Source organism: Nomascus leucogenys, chromosome 22a (assembly GCF_006542625.1).
Source record: "Nomascus leucogenys isolate Asia chromosome 22a, Asia_NLE_v1, whole genome shotgun sequence".
Taxonomy (NCBI): Eukaryota; Metazoa; Chordata; class Mammalia; order Primates; family Hylobatidae; genus Nomascus; species Nomascus leucogenys.
In genome coordinates this window covers 52,462,467-52,469,585 of record NC_044402.1, presented here as the reverse complement: position 1 = coordinate 52,469,585, position 7,119 = coordinate 52,462,467, and the positions used below count along the sequence as shown (strand labels likewise).

The 7,119-nt window shown below is 50.7% G+C and overlaps 1 pseudogene across 1 annotated transcript; it reads left to right on the top strand.

The window, feature by feature from the left end:
* Positions 1-795: 795 nt before the first annotated feature.
* LOC100603563 lies at positions 796-3,270 on the top strand (annotated as a pseudogene). The gene is made up of 6 exons (XR_001114899.2): positions 796-1,077; positions 1,653-1,932; positions 2,036-2,152; positions 2,594-2,626; positions 2,731-2,778; positions 2,943-3,270. The product of XR_001114899.2 is annotated as an HLA class I histocompatibility antigen, B-27 alpha chain-like (transcript).
* Positions 3,271-7,119: the final 3,849 nt, after the last annotated feature.

Genomic DNA, 7,119 nt, shown 5'->3' with positions numbered 1-7,119 from the left:
GGAGCAAAGATTGTGCCACTGCACTGCAGTTTGTAAGGTTTTGTTTTTGTTTTTGTTTTTGTTTGAGACAGGGTCTCACTCTGTCTGAAAACAAACAAACAAAAATTTAAAAATAACCCACAGGATAGAAATCTCCATAGATTATAATACATGAAAAAAAAAGAAAGAATGACAGGGATCAAATTAATGAAATCATTTCTGCATGGAAGACTTTCTGATGATTTTGAATTTTTTTTTTGTTCCCTAGAAATTTTTCTTTTTTTTCCAGAAATTATGTATGATAAGAATTATGGGCCAGGGGTGGTGGCTCACGACTGTAATCCTAGCACTTTGGGAGGCCAAGGTGGGTGGGTCATCTGAGGTTGGAGTTTGAGACCAGCCTGGCCAACATGGCGAAACCCCGTCTCTACTAAAAACATATTTTTGTGTGTGTGTGTGTGTGCTGGGTGCCATTTTTTTTTCGGTAGTGGGCTCCTGTAATTCCAGCTACTTGGGAGGCTGAGGCTGGAGAATCGCTTGAACCCAGGAGGAGGAGGTTGCAGTGAGCCAAGATCGCGCCATTGCACTCCAGCCTAGGCAACAAGAGCAAAACTCTTGTTTATTTAAAAAAAAAAAAAAAGAATTATGATAAATGTCCCTTTCCTCTGACTTTTGACTCTCTGGATTCCCTTCATCTCCGCTGACATCAGGACATTCCTGAGCATCATAAAGGTCCTGCAGTCATAGGCCAAAATCCCTGCGGGTTGGTCGGGGCGGGGGCGGGGATCGGTGTGGGGGGGCTGACCGCCGGGGCGGGGCCAGGGTCTCACACCATCCAGATGATGTATGGCTGCGACCTGGGGCCCGATGGGCGCCTCCTTCGCGGGTATCACCAGCACGCCTACGATGGCAAAGATTACATCACCCTGAACGAGGACCTGCGCTCCTTGACCGCCGCTGACACGGCGGCTCAGATCACCCAGCGCAAGTTGGAGGCAGAGGAACTTGCAGAGCCTGTCAGGGCACAGCTGGAGGGCGAGCGCCTGGAGTAGCTCCGCAGATACCTGGAGAACGGGAAATAGACGCTGCAGCGCTTGGGTACCAGGGGCAGTGGGGAACCTTCCTCATCTCCTGTAGGTCTCCCGGGATGGCCTCCTACTAGGAAGAGAGGAAAATGGGATCAGCGCTAGAATATCGCCCTCCCTGAAATAGAGAATGCCATAGTTTTCCTGAGATTCCTCTGAGGGCCCCCTCTGCTCTCTAGGACAATAAAGGGATGACGTCTCTGAGGAAATGGAGGGGAAGACAGTCCCTGGAATACTGATCAGGGGTCCCCTTTGACCCCTGCAGCAGCCGTGGGCTTTGTGACTTTTTCTCTCAGGCCTTGTTCTCTGCCTCACACTAAATGTGTTTGAAGGTCTGATTCCAGCTTTTCTCAGTCCCTCGGCCTCCACTCAGTTACGGACCAGAAGTCGCTGTTCCGCCCTCAGAGACTAGAACTTTCCAAGGAATAGGAGATTGTCCCAGGTGCCTGTATCCAGGCTGGTGTCTGGGTTCTGTGCTCCCTTCCCCACCCCAGGTGTCCTGTCCATTCTCAGGATGGTCACATGGGTGCTGCTGGGCTGTCCCATGAGAGATGCAAAGTGCCTGAATTTTCTGACTTTTCCCGTCAGAGCCCCCAAAGGCACACGTGACCCACCACCCCGTCTCTGACCATAAGGCCACCCTGAAATGCTGGGCCCTGGGCTTCTTCTACCCTGCGGAGATCACACTGACCTGGCAGCGGGATGGGGAGGAGCAAACTCAGGACACTGAGCTTGTGGAGACCAGGCCAGCAAGGGGATGGAACCTTCCAGAAGTGGGCAGCTGTGGTGGTGCCTTCTGGAGAAGGGCAGAGATACACGTGCCATGTGCAGCACGAGGGGCTGCCGGAGCCCCTCACCCTGAGATGGGGTAAAGAGGGGTATAAGGGGTCTCTTAGGAGACCTGGAGCCCTTCTGCAGGGTCAGGGCTGAGGCCTGGGGTCAGGGCACCTCACCTTCCCCTCCTTTCCCAGTGCCATCTTCCCAGCCCACCAGCCCCATTGTGGGCATCGTTGCTGGCCTGGCTGTCTTAGCAGTTGTGGTCACTGGAGCTGTGGTCGCTGCTGTGACGTGGAGGAGGAAGAGCTCAGGTAGGGAAGGGGTGAAGGGTGGGGTCTGGGTTTTCTTGTCCCACTGTGGGTTTCAAGCCCCAGGTAGACGTGTTCCCTGCCTCATTACTGGGAAGCACCATCCACACATGGGCCATCCCAGCCTGGGGCCCTGTGTGCCAGCCGTTACTCTTTTGTGCAGCACATGTGACAACAAAGGACGGATGTGTCACCTTGATGGTGGTGGTTTTGGGGTCCTGATTCCAGCATTCATGAGTCACGGGAAGGTTCCTGCTAAGGACAGACCTTAGGAGGGCAGTTGGTCCGGAACCCACACCTGCTTTCCTTGTGTTTGCTGATCCTGCCCTGGGTCTAAAGTCATAGTTCTGGAAACTTCTCTTGGGTTTAAGACCAGGAGGTTCCTCTAAGATCTCATGGCCCTGCCTCCTCCACAGCCCCTCACAGGACATTTTCTTCCCACAGGTGGAAAAGGAGGGAGCCACTCTCAGGCTGCGTGTAAGCTGGGGGCTGGGATGTGGAGGAGCTCACCCACCCCATACTTCCTCCTGTCCCACGTCTCCTGTGGGCTCTGACCAGGTTCTGTTTTTGTTCTACCCCAGGCAGCGACAGTGCCCAGGGCTCTGATGTGTCTCTCAGGGCTTGTAAAGGTGAGACCCTGGGGTTCTGAAGTGGGTGGGGATGGGGCAAAGGGGAAAGGCCTGGGTTATGGGGATTCTTTGATTGGGACATTTCGAGTGTGTGGTGGGCTGTTCAGAGTGTCATCACTTACCATGACTGACCTGAATTTGTTCATGACTATTGTTTTCTGTAGCCTGAGACAGCTGTCTTGCGTGGGACTGAGATGCAGGATTTCTTCACGCCTCCCCTTTGTGACTTCAAGAGCCTCTGGCATCTCTTTCTACAAAGGCATCTGAATGTGTCTGCATCCCTGTTAGCATAATGTGAGGAGGTGGAGAGACAGCCCACCCCCATGTCCCCCGTGACCCCTGTTCCCATGCTGACCTGTGTTTCCTCCCCAGTCATCTTTCCTGTTCCAGAGAGGTGGGGCTGGATGTCTCCATCTCTGTCTCAACTTCATGGTGCACTGAGCTGCAACCTCTTACTTCCCTACTGAAAATAAGAATCTGAATAGAAATTTGTTTTCTTGGCTGGGTGCGGTGGCTCACACCTGTAATCCCAGTACTTTGGGAGGCTGAGGCCAGTGGATCACAAGTTCAGGAGTTCGAGACCAGTCTGGCCAACCTGGTGAAACCCTGTCTGTATTAAAAATACAAAAATTACCCAGGTGTGGTGGTGTGTGCCTGTAATCTCAGCTACTTGGGAGGCTGAGGCAGGAGAATTGCTTGTAACTGGAAGGCTGAGTTTGCAGTGAGCCAAGATCACACCACTGCACTCCAGGCTGGGCAACAAGAGTGAAACTCTGTCTAAAAAAAAAAAAAAATTGTTTTCTTAAATATTTCCCATGGGAGGGAGGTTGATGGGTTAATTAAATAAGTCAATTCCTAAAATTTGAGACAGGAAATAAAGACTTGAAAACCTTCCAGAATCTGTACGTTTGCTGTGCTGAGTCTGTTGCAGGTTGGGACTGGAGAAGGCTGTGAGGAGCCGAGTGTGGACGAGGCCTGTGCCCAGTTGCTGTTCAGTCCATTGTGGGCTTTATGTGGTCAGTCCTCACAGCTGGGTGACCTTCGCTGCTCCATTGTCCTTGTCCCTTCAGTGGAAACTTGTCCAGCGGGAGCTGTGACCACAGAGGCTCACATATCACCCAGGGTGGCCCCTGCACACGGGAGCTTTCTGAGACAAATTTTCAGACCCATTCAGCTCCTGCCTCCTTCTAGGGCTCCTCTTTTGCTCTGCGCTCCTGCCCTCTGTCCCTGCCGTGGTTCTAGTAATCTTGGTGCTGGCTCCAATCCCAACTCATGAATGTAAAGCAGAGTCTAATTTAGATTTATATTTGTTGGTAAAACTGGGTCCATAGTCTAGAATTGTTCCTTCCTAAAGAGAGAAACCTGATTGTGTGCTGCAGTGTGTGGGGGATGGTGTGGGAGGAGGGATGGGGGAGGGAGGACACACAAGCCGCACTGGTGAGAAAAGCACAGGCAGCCTCCGTGTCAGTGTAAGGGGACCTTGTGCTGTAGCTGCCACAAAATAGCATTTGGCCTGAGGCTATGTTAATAAAGATACTGCCTTTAGAATAGGAGGTGCTCTATGGTGATCATTCATTCAACTGACCTTTGTTGTCGGCCGGACATAGGACAGAGTGGTTCTGCATCTGACAAACATCATAGAAGAAAATGAGAAAAATCTCTGACCTTTTGGAGCATGTGTTCCAGTGTGAATAGACAGACAATAGATACACTATAACAAGAGTAGGGAAGGAAAGTGCTAGAAGCTTGGTAATTGTTGTGGGACAGGTGACCCAGGGTGTGGGCAGTGGGGACAGGGAAGGTGGCTGTTATACTGGGTAGTCAGTGTGTGCCTTGTTGCACAGGTGACCTTTGAGGAAAGATTTGAGGGACATTAAGAGTGTCCACGAGGATGTTTGGGTAAGTTCTTTACAAGCAGGGGAACCTCTAGTGCAAATGTACTAGGGCAGGAAGGTGTCTGTGTTCCCAGAAGAGCAAGGAGGCCAAGAGGGCTGGACAGAGAGAAACGGAGATGAGGTCAGAGTGGATGGGCTTGAGGGGAGTGGGGTTGGATCTGACCTTTGGTTTGAGTGAGATGGGAGTTAGAGGACAGTTTTGAGCAGAATAGGAATATGGTATGACTTCTCTTTTAAAAGGATCTCTCTGACTGCTGTGCTGAGAACAGAATTGAGGGACGAGGGAGGCAGAAGGGAAAACAGTAGGAAGCGAGTGCAGTATTCCAGGCTGGAGATATCGGTTACCTTGGCCAGGGCGTGAGCAGGGGAAATAATGGGACTTGAGGGGATTCTGGATGCATTTGAAGATGGACTCACAGCATTTGCCAATGGATTGTATTTGTGGTGTGAGAAAGATGAATCAAGGACACCCATAGTTGTAAAATGAGTGAGTAGAAGGATGGAGCTGCTGTCAGCGGAGATGGGGAGACTCTGGCAGGAGCATACTGAGGAGGGGGCATCACAGGCACTCAGTGGAAGAGATGTCTACTAGGAATGCAGGTGAGGGAGCTGGGGTGGAATTTAGACAGACAACTCCAGAGTTTAGAGGAAAGGACTGGGCTGGAGAAATAGATTTAGGAGCTCACACCATATAAACAATACTTAAAACCTCAAGCATGGATGAGGCACCAAGGGAGTGGTTGACTTTGGAAAAGAATGAGCACAAGGACTGAACCCTGGACCTCCATTTCTAAGGGATGTGATCAGACCACACCCAGAGCAGACTGCACAGTCCTGGCCCCACGTCTAGAGGACACTTAGACAGGGAACTCCCCTGTGCACACGGATCACCTAGACGTGGTGCTGAGATCCAGGAAGTCCAGAGTTGAGCAAGAGATTCTGGATTTATGACAAGGCTGGAGCTCATGTTGCTGGTCTCCACATCAAGGATCCCACATGTCTGAGCATCAGCCTCACCTGTAGGGCTTGTTATATAAGTGATCCCTTGGTCTTGTGCATAATACTCTGAGACAGGCATTCTGGGAAGGGGCCTGAGTATTTTCTAAGCCCCTGTCAGCAATCCTGTTGCTCAGCCAGATTGGGAACCACAGAGATCAGTGATCAGAAAGTGCCCAGGGTGGGTGGGTGGGTGGGGTGGGTTTTCAAACATTGTTTAAAAGAGGATTTTTCTTGCAGAAAGAAAAGGTAGGATGTATATCATCAGTTATGAGATGTGATATTCCCTGTTGATCTCTCCACCATGGGGTAGAGGCCAGGGAGACAATTCAGGATGTGGCTCTCGCACAAAGAACCCCTCTGAATGCCGCTCTCTGACACTCACCCACAGACTCATTTCTCACTCACTTCTTGGAGCAAACTATGGAAACCAAAGTTCTCTAATTTACACATAAAGTAGTATACACGGTATTGGGGGCTAATTTTATTGTGGGGAATGTTAGGGACAAACTGCCCCAAAAAGCTTCTTGGTACTGCCGACACTCTCCACAAACCTCTTCGAGCTGCCCACCCGTCCCGCTAATGCTCTGCAACTCTTCTCCTTCCCCCAAGCCTCTTTACATTTCTCAACCCTTATCTAGGTGCCCGCAGTGAAGCCAGCAGACTTCACTTATCAGACCTTCCTGCAATAAGCAAACCCCAGTTACAAACCATCCAGACCGCACAGGGGGAGGTCGTGGGAAGCATAAACAAACTTTACCTAAACCCTCCTGTAATAAACGTCACAAGGTGATATGTGGCAAAATTAGCCAGCCAACCACCCCGGGATGCGGCCATACCAAAGAACTCCCTCAAACTCCCCTCCCCAATATAAACCCCTCACTCTGTAAGCTTGGTGCTGCCTCCTCCGTCTGTGGTGGAGCAGCCGGCAGGTTAATAAACTTCCTCACCTGACCTTGGGTTTCCTTCTCATCCTTTCTCTTGGCTGACCTTACAAGGAAGGCCACAGAACCAGGGTGGAAACTACATATCCAGGAACAGAATCCACAGCCCACCCTGGATCAGGTCCCTCCTAGGAACAACTGCCCCTGCTGCTGAGCACAGACACCACTGCTCACACCTCTGACATCCTGGTGCTGGACACTGGACCCTGAGGCTAGGGCAGATGTCACTGCTGCACCTGGAAATGAGATCGCTACGGCAACTCACCCATCTTTACTAAAATGCATTCTGCACAGTCCAGCCTCTCTATGTCACCTCATTCAGGCTCAGAGTCTGGCAGTGATATATAAGTTAAGAAGAAATTATTTAGGCAGATAGCGAGGGTACGGAAGTCCTCAGTAAGGTTTTCCTTTTTTAATGAAACGCAGCCCTCAAATCATTTCCTTTTCTAACAAAGAGCAGCCTGTAAAATTACTACATCTAACAAGAGAGATAGACTCCAATACAA